Raw genomic sequence first — 15,816 nt, 5'->3', positions numbered from 1 at the left:
AAACATAATGCAGTCACCTATAAAACATACCTTGTTTTATCAATATGCTCATTCATTGAGCGAGCTGAATATGACACGGGAAATGTAAGGATTTTTGTCCTGGGACAGGTTTTGGTGACAGCATCCCAGAGCACATCATCGGCGATGACTAAGCGGGACTACGCATACGCAACACTGCCCTCAGGCAATGGGCAGCATCCACTGGGCTCCTGAGTTCCACGCCAGCAATCGCTTCGGACGACCTGCACGCATCTTGAGATGATTTTAGTCCTCTCCCGTCGATAGCAGCTTCAGGTTTTTTTTTTTCATGTTTACAGCCTGCAGTTGCCGACAGTACCTCTTTTATACCACCTGTTTGTGCCAGTGGATAGTTATTCCATCTCAGCACCCTTGTTACAACGTGTTATCCGCCTTTGCTGATGCGAAGAGTGAAGCCTTCTCCCTACGAGGAATGAGACACTAGTGAGCAATTGAAATGCCTTTGCAATGAATTGAATCTGCTGTCATCAGAAGAACTCGTCCACGGTGCTCACAAGAGAATTCCATCACGTCTCTTCAGTTTCACTGTCAACAGTGTAGCCATTTTACAACAAAGCTTCCAGTGAAAATCGACAGTTGCTCTCTACTTCCTATTCATGTAAACCACACAGCACACTGCCATAATATTGCTTTGCACTTTCACCCATTTTATCATATTTTCAAATGCAGTTATAAAGTCAAGCCCTGACGCGTTATTCTTGCACCTCCAGCAGAAATAACACGTGTTTGGAGAAAGTTTGCAAAGTTGGCAGGTTTCCCACAATAATGCCAAAAATGATGACGCTTTCTTCATTTGGACAACTACAAACAAGAAAACTTGATTTTGTTTCACAGTATACTACATGGCAGACACAGGAAAATCGTGCTAGGTATTTTGCGACAACTGACCAAAGCGGAACCACTCCTTGGTAATTCAGGTGCATGCAGTTGCAGCGTAAAATTTTCAAAATGGTTTAAAAGATGTTTATTGCCACGTGTGTGGAATTCGAATATGTTCTTTTTCACAACATAATAATCATACAATTGCCGACCGATTTTTTTGGACACCCTATTTTCTGGGCCGGCCGGAATATTTTAACTCTGCAATATTATTGCCAGTTTGCTCCATGTAGTTAAGTATAACAATAACGAAAATTTTGAATGTTTCGAACTGTTCTCGTTTAATTTTTCTTAATTTTTCTCACGGTCGCAAGTTCGAAGCAACCGAAAATGCAAAGAACATCGCTGTAATTTTGTTTTCCTGCAGGCTCAAAGCAGTGTTGCACACATCTCACATGCCGATTCAGAGCTACCATTTCAGGTGCAGCCTCAATAGGCACCGCTTGGGGCACTCTGCCACAAGCCTTTATGCTGTCATTGCTGTCGGCACTCGTCAGTTGCATATGGCCATGGGTACTCTAGGTATTGCCTCTCGTGTGCATTGTGGTTTTCTTCAGCTGCATTCTGTGATGCTAGGCTTAGCCATTTCAACAACCGATTGTCTTCCGTGGTTTCATCGCCAGTTGTTAAGAATGGTGCTGACACTGCCTTTGTGATCCACCGCCTTCCGACAAAGGCTTTGAAGCGAGGAAATCATAGCATATTGACGATGGAAAAGATGGCTACAATTATCGTGAAAGTGCAAAGGGACTTGTCTTAATCGGACGTCGCAAAAGAATTAGAACCCTCGAAGCAGACAACATCAGACTACATGAACAACACGGTGAACATTTTGGAAGCCGCTGAGAAATCTTCTGGAACCCACAGTGCCCACCCAAAATTGAAGCTATTCTAATGTGTCTGAAAGCCATGATCGCCATGCAAGTGCTGGTGTCCGGTGATGTTTTAAATCAAAAGGCAGAAACCATAGCGCTTCAGAAGAACATTGAGGATTTTCAACTTAGTGATGGCTAGGTCCAAAATGTTAATGGGTCCTTTACCATATGTGGCCATTTTTAGCCGAAAAGCGCTGTGTATATAATGTGTGCTAGCGATCGTGTCTGCTAAGTATTACATCGCTATGTGCCATGGAAAGAGCTGAAATTTCAAACCAAATGCCGTTTGCTCTTCTTCTTGCGAGCTTTGTGCTCCCAGCAGGAGAGTTGACATATTTCTCACAAGTGCGCCTACGTACATTGTACTGCTGTAACGTCACTCATAGTGACATGTGACTCTGTATGGTCTGTAGTGAATTAGTCAGAGAAAGGCGCTCAAGACAAAGAGAGGCCAGTGAGCGAGTTAGTGCGGACACTCAAGGAGGGTGGCTCCGATGTGGCACATGGGGTACTCAACTGCACTCGGGACGAAAAGCAGCCATTGAGCGGGAACAAAGCATTGGGGGTGCTAGTAGGCACCTGTTTCACGCGCGTCTCAAAGAGTTGAGCAAACCGAAAACTGGCACAGCTAGGACTAGGTTACACCTCTAGGCGCTTGACGTGACGAAAGGGCTTTCCAAAGAAGGGATTGTTCAGGGTGGCCAAAAGCAGAGGGTACGTACCTCATGCTGTAGGTGTCATCTGCGTTGAAGGAAATTCAGTCCGTGGCCAGGGGATCAAGCAGGAACAAGGGCTGAAAAGGGGTCTGCAGTGATGACAAGCTGAAACCAAGTTCAGTGGCAGTTATATGGAGGTGGGTTTGCACAAGGCTCAGCCGACGAGCAATGGTCAAGGAAGGGCATGACGCTCCTACACTCTGCAACACACAAAAGCACTTGGGCAGGGTTCATCGACTCTGACATGGCGCAGAGAAGGTTCCAGAGTCAGATCGCCAACAAGCACAGGTTCATTCAACCAAGATGCAGCACAGTGTGACAGTCACGGCACTCATGGGAAAAGGCTCACCGCAAGACCGATCGACTATGCGTGCCCGCTGCGCTAGGGCTAACTGCGAAGCGGCCAACCAAGTGCGAAAACTAAAGAATTGCGGGAGCAAAGGGCCTTGTAACCACCTCGTTGTGGTTGTGGGCCTGTGAGCATCTGCCACGGCAATGAAGCGCTCAGCTCGGGTGAAGAGGTGCCCGGGGCCCGCCACTCGGGAATCCAATTGGGGCGCATCTTGGTGACACTAGCTCACGTGGTGATTCGACCCTGGGAGGGATAAGGACAGTTTGTGCAAGAAATTAGCTTCGGCACGCTAGTTGTGTCAGCCATGTTGCGTTATGGTGGCAGTTCCCGGAGATCAAGCTAAACACAGTGCAGGAGTTGGGGGACGAGGCACAAGAAGGCACGTCAGTCCCCACACCATGCAACGTGCGGGGAACAGATGTCAGTGACCAGCCGAATGGTACAACCCAAGTTAGCCCGTGATTCATACACACCTGCCCACTTGCCCTACATTGTGCGAAGGGTGTGGCAGATTCGGAGCCTGATCAGTGGCCATCATGCTACAACACTTGATCCTCCCACCACCGCCACCGCAGCAAGGACAACGAACAACACTGGCGAAGCAGTGTTTGGAAGCACAAGCATGGGTACAACATATCGACGACAGAGCCAAGGCCTCCTAAGACCATGCACAACCACAAGAAGGACACAAGCTGCTACAAACACCGTCGCACGAATGACTACGTTACCACTGAAAAAGACCGCTGCTAGCAGCCACCGCAGTTTCGAACAGACCCGCATGAGCCAAAAGGCTCACCTTCATCGACTAGCAGAGATATTTTCCGCGAACTACACTGCAGAGTCCGCTATCGCCGAAGGCACCCAATGACTCAACATTAGACGACTTAAGTCAAGTTCGATGGAAAGTGCTGCGACACAGTCATGATGTACAGCAGATCGTCATGCTGGTGTATCAGCGAACACCTTGCTGGCGCCTAAGTCGAGAACAAGAACGGCATGGGCAAATTACTATTTATTAACTTGTCCAAAAAGAAAGAAAAAACAAACCCCTCTGACGACTCTGCGGCTGCTAAGACGTTGTCAAGTGATTCCTGGGCTTCCCTTCCAGCCTGGTGGGATGCAAGTAGCAACCGTAGTTGCTGCCGCAGCGAGCGTGTTAGCCTGTTGCAGACTCGGAAAGTGACAAAGTCAGCAGGTACAACTTGCACTGATTCGACTGCTGGCAGCTGAAGAACTCCGTAAGGAAGATGTGCTTAAAGGAGCCGCCAAGAAAATCTGGACAATGCCAATGACTTCCTCATCCATAGCTAACTGAAGAACATCAAATAGAAGGAGCATTGTCATAATCGTCCGACTTGTCAATTTCCTCGCACGTAGCAGCGTGTTGTGAACAGAATAAAGGGGACATAACCATGCGTACAGGTCAGGCAATATGAGGTTCAATTTATTGCTTCTAAAACATTGGTGATAATTACTGTGCAGTATTTTAAAAATTTAGATATTGTTCGTTTCGGCTTTTGCTTAAAGGCACATGCTCTGAAAGCATTGGAGTTTCCGTTAGAAAAAGCCAAGTGCAACACATGGTGAGAGAGAAGGCAAAGCGTGCAGTGTGTGGGGAGTCCCTCAAGGTAGAGGAGGTGGCAGGTGAGAACAGGGAGGAAATCAAGTCAATCGCCAGACATTGTGATGCCGATGCTAAGCTCAAGGAAATCGAGGATTTCCAGCATGAGCTTGTGAAACAGGCCAAAGAGTTCAAGAATTTGCTAAATATGGACGAAAAGCGGTCGAAAAAAGACTTTAAGCAGCCGAAGAAAAGCTGAACAGGGCGGCCATAGTGAACGAGAATGGATGGATGGATGGATGTATACTATGAGTGTCCCCTTTGAAACTTGATGGAGGGTTGTGCCACCAAGCTCATATATTGCCTCATGTCCTACCTATGTTAAAAAAAGAAAAGAAAGGAATGAGAAAAACACCTTAATGAATTCCCATAACCAAACTTTCTGAACCACTGTTGTGAACTTTGTTTTCGTATGCATCTGTTGTTTGTAGTTTTCCTACTTTCACCAATCTTCCAATTGCCTCTTACTAATCTCTATTGCAGACATCTTTCCTTTTCCCCAGCTCTCTCTCAAACAAATAGCTTCAAGGAGGCCAGTGGTGCCTAAATCAACTGCTGGGCAGATATTTTCATATTCTCATAAAACATGCTCCATCATTTCCTTAACTTTTCCTCAGCAAGCGCATGCTTCTTCTTCCTTCTTATATCTCGCTTTATAAGTGCGTATACTAAGGCATCCTGATCTCACTTCAAAAAGAAATGAGCTTCCCTTTGAGTTATCATAAATTGTTTATTTTCTAATTTGTTTTTTTTAAATTTTTAGTAGTTACTCGTAGCAGGTTTCCTTTCTATTGCCACCACCCATGAGATTATCTCGTCTCTCTGACTTTCCGCTTGACGCTCTTTGTTGCCATGTTGCTCACCATAGAGGTTGCATACTTGCTGGTAACCTTCCTACTTCTTTTCCTGCACTGTGAATCAATGTTTTACCTGTACATATACCTGAACACTCTCGCAGCCCATTTACTTTTTTCCATATTTCTCAGTCGCTCTTCAGAATCAATTTTACTGTCATCTTCCCTCACTTCAAATCTTGTGCAGCCCATATCACCCTGCACAGCTTCATTTATAGGCTTCCTGTGAGTGCCCAATGCGAGGCGTCCCGCTGACCTTTGGTTGCCATCGAGTCCTGATTGTACCCCTGATTTCTAGCAAACAAACAAATTTCCAAATGTAAGTCTTCGAACCGTTACACCTTTCCACATACCCCACAGCACCTCGTACCTATTGTATACCCATCACTCTCTGTGTTTCATTATGGCCGCAATTGTCTTCCCCTGTATTCTTTTTTTTCTGTAGTTCCATATATGATAGCCTTCGTTTAGCCATATACCAAGGTATTTATATTCTGTTACCCGAGGTATATCCTGTCTCTGTATTGTCACTGCCTGTGCGCTGTTTTCATTGAGTGCCATAACACTTGATTTTTTTACTATAAATTTCAGACCTAGATTCTCGCCGTCCTGTCCACAGATATTAGACAGACATTGCATATCACTTTGCATGTTAGCTAGCCACACAATGTCGTCCGCATAAAACAAACCTGGAAGCTTCTGCTCTACTACTGTACCTGCATGTTTGTATTAGAGTATAAACCCAATATAACTTCCTTCCAGCGTTCTTTCCGTCGTCGCCATACATCATAAACAGCAGTGGGGACAAAGGACACCCCTGCCTCAGACCCTTGTTCATATCAACTTTATCCTCGCTCCTCAACTCTTCTAATTCAACACAAACTGTATTTTCTAGGTAAACCTTTCTCAAAAGCTGTATACAATCGTCACTTAAGCCTTCCTCTGCCAGAATATCTCACAAAATGTTGCTGTCCAAATTGTCATGTCCTCCTGTAATGTCTAAAAAAAGCTGCATATATTGGTTTATTTTCTACTCTGAATATTTCAATAGATTGAGTAAGGCCAAAAAATCATCATCCAGATGCCTACCTATACTGAAGCCATCCTGATGGTCTCCCAAAATGCCATTATTCTCTGCCCATTGTTGTAGCTTTAATTTAATTGTCTGCATTGCTAACCTTTATATTACCGATGTAATGGTCAACGGTCTATATGAGTGAATTCTATCTTTCTGCCTCTTACCACTATAAATTATGTTCATTCTACTTTGTGGCCAACTGTCTGGTATTCGTCTATCTTTCGGACATTTTTCTACTCCTTTCAACAGAGCTTCCTTACCTTTTCGACCTAGTTTATTATACAGCCTAACGGGAACTTCGTCTAGCCCTGTGGATGTCCACTTCGAGATCTTCTCTTCGTTTTTCTTGCAGTTGAAATTTGTGAGCACCAGCTCCTTTTCCATCTGGTTCTCTTTCATGCTGTTTTTTTCCTCAAGTAAAATCTCATCATTGCCTTGAAAAGATCCGGTTGTTATATTCTGGATGTAATTTATTGCTGTTTCCTCGTTCAATTTTTCTTCCGTCTTCATCTAGGATATGTTGTATTGTTCCAGACATCCTGCCGAATAACTTTATGTGGTTCCAAAGTTTTCTAGGTGCAGCCTTCTTTTTCTCATGTATTTCTGACAACTAATGGTCACTTTGAGCTTTTATCTTTGCTTGAACCAGTATTTGAGCCATAGAATTTTTCTCCTGGTATATTTCCCATTTCCTGGCTACTTCATCCTGCCTCAACTGTGCTTTTCTTTTCTTGCCTGTGCTCTCGGATTGCTTTCTGTTGTTCGATGCCCACTTCTTGGATCTCCCTGTTCCGCCAGCTTTTGCGTTTCTTTTTTCCTTTCCAACGAACATGTTGCTTCTCTTTCCGTATTTCTGTCGTTACTACACTTAGAAGCTCACTATATTCCCAGTTTTTGCTTGACCATTTGCGCAGTTCTTCCTCAACTCTTGTGACTATATCTGTTATTTGTTCAGCGTTAAAAATTGGAGTGGCCATTTTCTGCTCCTTGCTCTGTTTCGCAACTACATATCCAGTTTCAATATTCCCGCAGGGGCATCTGCGTCAGCAGGCGTTTGTTGTGTTGCGACACCACGTATGCGAGCACATGAGGGTTGGACCCTCCTACATGTATTCGGACCTTTAAGGCTCCCTGGCAGAGGCAACACACCTCTTTCGCCTCTCCTTCACATAGACGGCACCCCCGGACTGGGCCACCCGCCGTAAATTGGCAGTCGCCTTTTCCTTTCTCTCTCTCCTCAAATCTTCGTCTTTCTCTCTCACTTTTTAAACTTTTCTGTCTTCTTCTCTCTTCCATTTACTTCCTTTCTCCACGGTGGTGACGGTTAAGTTTGTGTTGCTATCCTACCGTGGGTATTTATATTTGGTTATAGTGATGGCATACGGCTGGCATCTTGCAGGCTTGAACACAAACTCTGCCGTGTTACCTCGTTGGGCTCCGTGGTGGGCAGTTAGCACTATTGCCGAACAAATACATTTTCTTATGGTAGCGCAAACTTTTGTCTATGATCGGTGTCTTAAATGATGCCGCACCATTCCAGTTCTCTTTTCAGAGCAATGGCCAATTATTTCCCAAGTACTATGTTGTCCACAGCGAAAATAACATACCAGTAAGAACGCTCTCCCCATTCCTAGTGGCCAATTGTCTAAAAGACGAAATCGGACCTACGTACAATGTCTCGGAAATGTCTAGCAGGGACCTCCTCCTAGAACTAAATGACAAAGATCAAGCGCGAAAGCTCTCGGCACTTACTAGTATTGGCGACGCGACAGGAACAATTTCACCACACAGAACACTAAATACAAGCAGGGGTGTGATATCAGTGGAAGACCTTATTGGCTTGAGCGATGAGGAACTGCTGGAAGGTTTCCAAGAACAAAATGTTACCAAAGTACAAAGAATTGTCATCCGCAGAAACGACCAAGAAATCCCGACAAAACATGTTATGCTTACCTTTGGAACGATTGTAATGCCTACCTTGCTGGATGCAGGGTACGAAATAGTAAATGTCAGACCATATATCCCGAACCCCAGATGTTTCAAGTGCCAAAGGTTCAGACATGCTTCACATGCATGCCGAGGCCGAACAACCTGTGCTAAATGCAGCTCCAATGATCACCAATCTGACAACTGCACTTGTTCCCCACATTGCATTAGCTGCAAAGGAGACCATCCAGCTTACTCAGTCTTGCCCTTGCTGGAAAAAGGAAAAAGAATTGCACTAACCGTGAAAGAAAAAATCTCGTTCTTTGAAGCCAGAAAGCGACTATCGTACCTTTTGCGACGTGGTTATGCCAATGTGATGAAGGTGGGGGCAGCATCACAGAGGCCTCAAAAGTCCTCCGAGCCCATGCACAGTGGTCCCATAGTGACCCCTCCCACCCCCATGGTGGAAGCAACTAGTGCTGCTCCATCATCGTCGAAGGGCCTGCAGACACTAGTTCAGCAGGGCCATAAAATCAAACGAACCCCAAGGCCTGAGACACGTGTTTCAACACCTCGGTCCTCCAGCGCTTCAGAGAGAGTGATTGAGGTCGATCCAAGGACCCCGGTGTCATCGACGCCGAAGGACAAGCGCTCTCTCGAGTGCCTAAACTGGGACAAAGTACCAGTAGCCACTCTAAATAAGAAAGTGATGACCTAAAGTTTGTCGTTCGTTTGTATCAGCCTTCTTTAGATCCATCTTACCTAACGTCTTTATCTCCTATTCACTCGGAATGCCATTTTTTACCTTTAAATTTCATAGTCTCTTTCATTATGCACTTGAATTGCACAGGTGCCTTACATAACTTAGGTGACATCAAAGACCTGTTATTTAACTTCTCTCCTGTAAGCTTATGCTTACAGGAAACAAACCTATGCGAAAAACAAAAATATTTTAAAAGGTTTCATTGTTGTATGGCGCGACAGTACTCAGGTGAACCGGCTTTCGGGTGGTGTAGCCAGTGTTCTGCAGGGCGGTATTGCCGCTAGAGAAGTTCCCATTAACAGTCACATAGAAGCCGTTGCTGTCACTGTTATAGCTCACAAAACCATCACCATTTGTTCACTGTATATTCCACTCCACACCCATTTTACTACTAAACACTTAGAAAATTTAACAGGTGAATTACTGGAGCCATTTATTTTAGTAGGGGACTTTAATGCTCACTGCAATCTTTGGGGCAGTATCAAAACTGGCCAGAGAGGGTAGCTGGTTGAAGGTTTGAGTCTGTCAAATGATGTCTGCTTTTTAAATTCAGGTGCACCACATTTTTCACCGACTTCCCACACCTTTAGTTGTTTAGATTTAGCTTTTTGCTCACCATCTCTTTTTAATGATGGGAAGCCCTCGACACGTGTGTCTTATGGTAGTGATCACTTGCCCGCAGTTATCAAACCTTTATCATCACCACCAACCTTAGTCACTAGACCACGCCGGTGGAAATTACAGCTCGCTGAGTGGCCGATTTTTATGGAGAACGCAAAACTGGAAGTCTTTTTGCCAGAGCTAAGCATTGAGAACTTTAACAAAAAAATCACTGAATCATAATCTCAGCGGCAGAAAAGGCAATGCACCAGTGATCTGGTGTTGTGCGCAAAAGACTAAATCTCTGGTGGACAAACGAGTGTACCGAAGCCAAAAAAGAGCAAAATAAGGCCTGGAGAATCCTACGGAATTACCTCACTTATAGCAGCCTTTTAAATTTCAAACAGGCCAAAGCCAAAGCACAATTTATTTGAAGAAAGGCAGAGAAATAGAAAAGTACGTTGAAATCAAAACGAATGCTGGACCAGGTGAGGAAATTTAAAGGAGAGTACATACATACTCAGTACCACTACTTACATGTCCAGGCACACAAACAATACTACAGGACCAGGCCAACTTATTAGGCGAACACTTTTATGTCTCCAGCTCAGCAAACTGCTCAAATGCATTCTTAAAATATAAAGATATGGCGGAGAAACATAGACTGCCCAATACAGGGGCTTCATGTGTAATTCATAATAACGCCCTCACATTGCAAGAATTGAACAGAGTTCTCTTTGCCGGTAAGAAAACGGCAACAGGTTTTGACCATGTCGACTACACAATGCTGACACACCTATCTCAAGCATCAGTAGAAACACTTCTTAAATTTTTCAGCAAAATATGGGAATTTGGAGTAATGCCTACAGATTGAAAAAAATGCAGTAGTGGTGCCTTTTTTTAAATGAGGTAAACCCGCAATATCCCCAAGCAGCTACAGACCCATTGCGCAAACAAGTTGTCTAGCTAAACCCTAGAAGAGTATCATAAACATAAGACTCACATTTATCCTTGAATCAAGAACCCTCTTAGACATGCACCAGTGCGGCTACAGAAAGGGCTGCTCGACAACTGACCACCTCGTACGACTAGAACATGAAGTGCGTAACGGGTTTCTAAACAAACAACACTGTCTCGCAGTTTTCTTCAATTTAGAAAAAGTGTATGATACCATGTGGCGGTATGGAATTTTAAGAGACCTGGCTGACTTTGGAGTTCATGGCAGAATGCTAAACTGTGCCTGATTTTATGACAAATAGAAGATTTCAGGTGTGTCTCGGCACAATACTTTCATGCACATTTACATAGGCAGATGGCATTCCACAGTGTTGCATTCTGAGCACGACACTCTTCATACTCTAAATGAAGTCTTCTAATAAGATCATCCCATCCTCTTTTATGCACTCAATATATGTCGATGACTTGCAAGTGGCTTGCCGCGCCTCAAATCTACTCACTTGTGAAAGACAGCTACAATTAATGACAAATAAACTCACACAATGGGCTAACAAAAATGGATTCGGTTTTTCAGCAGACAAAACTGTTACAGTTCTCTCCTCCCAGAAGCGAGGGTTACACTGCAATCCAGTTCTCACATCGGATGGTACAGTGTTGCCAGTCAAAGAAGACCACAAATTTTTAAGCATAACGTTTGACACAAAGCTGAACTTCCTAGCCCACACTAACACAACTAAAATTCAAGCAAATAAAGCACTAAATATTCTCAAGGTGTTATCGCACAAGCACTGGGGTTCTGACCAAACTTGTCTACTACACATATGCCGGTCCCTTACACGTAGCATCCTCGACTACGGTATTGTGGTTTATGGTGCAGCTAGGCAGTCATACATCAAGTGACTTGATCCAGTTCATAATCTCGGCCCAGGACTGGCAAGCAGTGCCTACAGTACATCGTCTGTCCAATGTTTATACCGTATTTACTTGCATAATGGCTGCCCTTGCGTAGTGATCGCACCCTTAGTTTTGTCGTCAAAATTCAGATTTTTTCCTTTCCCATGTAATGATCGCACCCCGAACTTGTTGCAGCGATATGTCATGTGCCAAGTCTAGCTAATGATGATCGCGCTTGCTATCTGTCGAATGCTACACGAACGAATCTTGAAGACTTATCAAGCGGTCGGCACGCACCAAACATTCTTAAGCAGATGCCCCATTTCATTCCTTTCATCACTTTCCGCACTTTTATGGAAGAAAAGGCTACAACCAAACATGCCTCAGCTTTATTATTTGTAGGCATCATAATGGTTTTGGTCAACAACACCACCATAAAAGGCACCTTTCAATTCTTCTCGTCTGCACTCGTGGGCACGCAAGAAATCGCAAGCGGCAACGATAGTGGCTACGTTTGCACTGATACGTTAGAAGGCTGACATTTGTAGCAGAGCTAAGATATTCACCCACCCTTAGCAGAAACCTACCTTATTAGGATAGCAGTGAAGACAAATGCTGCAGTTTCTGCAGCATGCCCACCATGGGTTTCTGTCAGCTAAGCGCGCCCATCTCTGTTTCTGGCCACTCAAAGTGGACATGGCTGTGTTATTGTCGCAAACTTGCCGGTATTAACGATATTATTCATTACTGATATGGAAGAAACTGTTTCAATGCACATAATGTACTTAAGAGAAGAAAGTAGTAGTATAAAACTTTTATTTAAAAAAAAAGAAAAAAAAATCACATTCAGGTCCAGTGGGTGGGTCCCTCAGTCCAGGGCCCCACTGGCGATCGCGGCACGCCGGGCTTGGTCGAGAAGGGCCAGTTGGTCCTCCCGCACCGTGCTGTCTAGCCACACCTCCCACTGCCTACTGTTGGAGTTTTGCCCCATAAGGGGTGATTGGATTTCTTGTGGCCGACTCTGGCACGACCATGTGATATGGTCAAGAGATGGCCGCCCTCCGCACCAAGGGCAAGTGTTGGGATACCGGGTGGGGTGTATGTGGTGTAGTAGGAGTAGGTGTGGGTATGTACGGGTTTGTAGTCGGCGCCAGTCCCGCATTTGCGCTGAGTCCAAGGATGTGTCTGGAAAGCTATATTGTTGCCTTCCTCGTCTCTGTGACTCTAAGATATCTTTTGCTGTGATCGGGGATTCTACGAGAGTGCGTTCCGTCGCTCGGATGCTATATTCTCGAGCGAGGCGGTCCGCCCTCTCGTTACCCGTCACTCCGGCGTGCGCCGGACACCACGTAATGGCATGGTGTTCCGCGAGATTTCTTCCTAGGATTTTGATGGTGAGTTTGGGCAGGGTGCCTGCCATGAAAAGGCGACATGCCGACTGCGAGTCGGTTAGTATTAACGCAGAACGTGCTCTATTTTCAGCGTCACGTATAGCCAGAGCCACCGCAGTAGCCTCTGCTGTGGCCACCGACCCTGTTCTGACTGTTGCGGAAATAGTAGTTTGTGCGTTTGTAGCTACCAAAGTGAAAGTTTTGCTATCCTGTTTGCACGCGTCTGTGTAATAAACCTCCGGATTTCTACCGAACCTGCGTTCAAGTGTCCTGGCCCGTGCAAGGCGCCGTTGTCTGTGGTATTTCTCGCTCATGTTTTTAGGGATTGGGGACACAGAGATCTGGGCTCGTATGTTCGGTGGGAGGAGTTCTGTTTGGTCGTTACAATGTGCCGGTCTGAGTGGATACCCTAATCGACAAAGAAGTGTTCGACCTTGCTTCGTGGAATTGAGCCTTTCTCGTTGTGCAATCAGTGTTGCAGCCACGAGTTCTTCAAATGTGTTGCTAATACCCATTGCATTAAAAAGGGTCGTGCTAGTGCAAAGCGGTAGACCAAGCGCCGCCTTATAAGCTGAGCGTATAAGGGCGTTTATTTTAGTTACCTCTGAGTTTGATACTTTTTGGAAAGGAAGGCCAAAGGTTACACGGCTTATGATAAATGCCTGTACGAGCCTTATCGTCTCTTCCTCCTTGAAGCCTTTTCTGTTTCTTGCTACTCTATTTATCATCCTAGAAACGCTGTTAACCGTTTTCCGGAGATTTGCGATCGTGTGCCCTACTGCTCCATTTTCCTGTATCCATAGTCCGAGTATCCGAGCTTTAGATACCTCCTGTATTGTTTGACCTCCCAGAGCAAGCTTTATCGGAAGTCTATCGTCCTTTCGTGTATAAGGCGCTCTTACTCGGATTAGTTCGGACTTCTCCGGGGCGCAATTCATGCCAGCTTTTGTTACATGATCTTCAACAATGCTAATTGCCTTCTGGAGGGTTTCCTGACGTTCCCCTAAAGATCCCTTTGCGGTCCAGAGAGTTGCGTCGTCCGCGTAAATCGCATGTCCTAAGTTTGGGATCCGTTGTAGCTTCACCGCTAGTCCTTTCATCCCTATATTGAAGAGTAGCGGTGAAAGAATTGAACCTTGCGGCGTTCCTCTTTTGGGGGTCTGTAGAACATCTGAGCGGGTGGATCCTAGCCCTATCGTGGCGGTGCGGTTGTCTAGAAAGGATTTTATGTATTCATAAGTGCGCTGTCCGCAGTTCATGTTCGATAGTTCCGTTAAAATGCTTTCGTGCGAGATGGTATCGAAAGCTTTTTTGATATCTAATGCCACTATGAATCTGTCTGCATTTCCTCTCTCTGTGTTTAATACTTCTTCTTTCAGTAGGAGAAACACGTCCTGTACCGACATATGCTGTCTAAAGCCGAACATAGTTTCCGGGAAAAGGTTGCTGTTTTCTATGTACCTAGTGAGTCTCATCTGTATAACCTTTTCAAAGAGTTTACCCAGACATGAGGTAAGGGATATGGGTCGGAGGTTTTTTATGTCCCTAGGTTTCCCTGGTTTCGGTATTAGAATTATCTCTGCATGCTTCCATGCCTGTGGGATTTGACCTCCTTCAGTCCATACATGTTTGTTAAAAAGATCTGTTAGCCCTGTTAAAGCATTGAGGCTAAGATTGCGAATCATAGCGTTTGTTATTTTGTCCGGTCCAGGCGCCGTATTTTTCTTGAAAGTTTGCGCTGCCGCGAAAACCTCTGCCACCGATATAGAGGCATCTAGTTCCTCATTGTTCTCTCCTAAATATGTGGGAGTATCATGGTTTTGCATGGAATTTGCTCCTATATACATGTCTTCTAGTGTGTCTAGGAGATTGGTGTCAGCGTCTTGAAATTCGCATTCAAGTAATCGCAGATCTCGGTTCGTCGCTGTTTTTGTACTTGCAGGATCTATCATGCTTCTCAAAATGGCCCATGTATTTTTTGTGTGTAAGGTTCCTTGTAGAGATTCACAAAATTGGCGCCAATTATTGTTTTCTAGTGTTTGTGCATAAGCATTAGCCTCCTGTGTTAGTTGAGCTATACGTATTTTGAGCTTTCTATTTAATCTTTGTCTTTTCCATCGTCTCGTCAGGCTTCTGCGTGCTTCCCATAAGTGTATGAGGCGGTTGTCTACCGCTGTTATATCCGATGTTGTAGCAATCTCCCTCGTTGCGCTTTCGTGCGTTTCGCGTATTTGCTCCACCCAGGTTTCAATATCTTCTGTGAAAATGAGCTGCTCTTGTTTATCTCGATATACAGTCCAGTCTGTAATGCAAGCCCTCCCTATGGAGCGACGGATTTTGGGGGAATTGATACCTATCGAGACAATGTTATGGTCACTGCCCAAATTTTCCTCCAAATTTGTCCACCGCGTCTCCCCAGGATGGCTCGAGAAAGCTAGATCTGGGGTTGTATCCGCCGCTACACTATTGCCTAAACGTGTGTAACACCCCGGTATTGTAATGAGTTCTAACCCGTATCGATCTGTCGTCTCAACTAGTGATTTCCCCTTCGCTGAGTCTTTGTTGTAACACCAGGCGGAGTGTGGTGCATTCAAGTCACCAACCACTAGCAGCTTGTCTTTTCGCTCCATGTCTGATATTGCATAACTTAGTAGGGTATCGAAGCATGGTGCTCGCTCTCGAGGAGGACTGTATATATTTACGATTACAGTCTTGGCTTTATTCCTTTTGCATGGCGACACCGTTAATATTTGATGCTGTGTGTCGTGCTGTGGCATATACGTGACGCTGAGGGCCAGGTCTTTTCTCGCAAAGCTGGCGACCCTAGGATAATCAGGATTGGAATACGTCTCGTATCCTTTTAGTTTTTGT

The 15,816-nt window shown here is 45.0% G+C and overlaps 1 protein-coding gene across 5 annotated transcripts in view; it reads left to right on the top strand.

Moving 5' to 3' along the window:
* The window catches only part of LOC135896032 (zinc finger protein 84-like), an 85,803-nt gene that overhangs the window by 38,310 nt on the left and 31,677 nt on the right, over positions 1–15,816 (top strand). The gene's annotated exons all lie outside the window — the stretch shown is intronic.

This window comes from Dermacentor albipictus, chromosome 8 (assembly GCF_038994185.2).
Source record: "Dermacentor albipictus isolate Rhodes 1998 colony chromosome 8, USDA_Dalb.pri_finalv2, whole genome shotgun sequence".
In the NCBI taxonomy this organism is placed as follows: domain Eukaryota; kingdom Metazoa; phylum Arthropoda; class Arachnida; order Ixodida; family Ixodidae; genus Dermacentor; species Dermacentor albipictus.
The sequence above is the reverse complement of the archived record's forward strand: the minus strand, read 5'-3'. Positions and strand labels throughout refer to the sequence as shown.